We start from the raw sequence: 1,912 nt of genomic DNA on the forward strand, positions 1-1,912 counted from the left end.
GCAGATGGGGCCTTCACCTGTTCCCGGTGCAAGGGGACCAAAAGCTGAGCTGAGATGCTGCTCAGGAGGGACGTGTTAAACTTAAGGTTTCTTTCGCCCTAGAACATTTCGTGCCTGAGGGAGAGGCTGAAGGCAGCGAGGGGTGGCAAAGGAGTGCTTGGAGCTGGGTTTTCCATTGCCGGTGAGGGAGGGGATGTGCTGCCCAGCCGCCTCGTGGGGGGAACAAGGCACCTTTTGTGCAGCCCGGTGCTCTCCTCCGCAGCTCCACACTGGCTCGTGGGTTGTTTTCCTCTGGCGTCGCTCTTGCCTGCTCCCTCTGCCGTGACGTCTGCAGCGGGGAAAGGTGCCATGATGTGGAGGGAGAGGGCAAAACGTCCTCTCTCCCCAGGTCCCCAAAGCAGTGGGGGGTGAGGAGCAGAGCCGCCTTCGGGGTACCCCACATCGTGGCACTATGCTCCTTAGGGTTGCACAGTCATAAAGCCCCTCATCTTGCCACAGCTCTACCATGAGCTGATGAGAGGTAGTGGGGCCTGGCCATGCCACACATCTGGGCCCCACACTTCAGCCCCTGGCACTGGGAAAAGGTAGAACATACCTGTGGCAGAGCTGTGCCAGGGTTACAGCGGGGAGAGGGGCTTGATTGCTAAGTCCACCTTTGGGAGGAACCGAGGTAAAGCAACTGCCATGGTACAGGAGGGGAGTAAAAAGCTCACTAGCCTTGGGCATCAGGCAAATGTTTTGGCATCAGCATGGTGCAGCCTGAGCAAGGCTTGCTCCTCAGCAGGAGATGCTCCTTGTTGGCTCTGCTTGGGCAACGATCGTATGCAGGACCCCATCATTATTCACATGCATGTGCCCATGCGTTCTGGCAGACAGAAACTGTGCATGACTCTTTTGGCCATCACAGGGAGCATTCTGTGCTACTGCCGTACTGCATCAGCCCTCCCCTGCGGATGTCCAAGCTCTATTATCGGTGTTGTCAGGAGTGAGATCACTGTCCTCTTTTCACCAGGGCCTCAGGTGGGGCACAGAGGAAGCAAGAGCTGCTTCTTGCTGGAGTAGCACAGGTATGACTTGAGCTTCAGCCCTTGTGTTGTGGTGAGCATCATTCCCATGCTCTCTGGGAAAAGTTTCTTTAGAAGCCCCAGTCTCGTCACATAATCTCTTGTTGCTCCTCTCTTGCTCTTCAAAACCCAGATGGAAATTTTAAAAGATACCAAGGCCAGTCCTGAATTTTTGTTGCCAGACTGCAGAGAGGGTGTTTTGAGCTATGCTTGGGGTCTGCCATGCTGCCAGCTTAGCCTTGCAGACCATGTGTTTGGGGGCCTAGATGGACCCTGAATTCTGTGAAACAGTCTCTTACGTGGGCAGACTTACTACTTTCAAAGAACACCTAGCTTAATTTGTCTCAAGATTTAACATTTTTTAAAACAATGGGATCAGCTCATGAGCTGATCATTAAGCTGGAAAGTATCAGCTGAATGCATGGATCTTACAGACGGGTCTGTGGCAGCATGGGATCCATCTGGTTAGCTAATCCACTCGAAACAATGAGGCTTTTGAGAGCATTTTATTAAAGTGCATGTGCATCACAGGCCTCCCCACCATCCCCACGGTGTGTGCTGAACCCATGGCATGTACATGCTAGAGAGACCCCTTGCCGCTGGCCCCAGGGAAGAAATAGCTGCAATGCTGACACTAGAGAAAGTAATAAGAAAACGCTTCCACCACGGGGCATGGGTCTGGAGGAAGCCTGGCTTCCTTAATTCGGTGCTTGTTGAGTTCCCTGCTGCTGTGGTTTTCTTTGGTGCCTGACGTGCTATGGGGGCTAGTGCTCAGCTTGCTGCCTGGCCCGCATCCAGACGCCGGGCAGGGGAACCGCCCCGGGTGAGTTATTGACGGAGGAATGCAG

Source organism: Phaethon lepturus, unplaced genomic scaffold, assembly GCF_000687285.1.
Source record: "Phaethon lepturus isolate BGI_N335 unplaced genomic scaffold, ASM68728v1 scaffold16171, whole genome shotgun sequence".
Lineage (NCBI taxonomy): Eukaryota > Metazoa > Chordata > Aves > Phaethontiformes > Phaethontidae > Phaethon > Phaethon lepturus.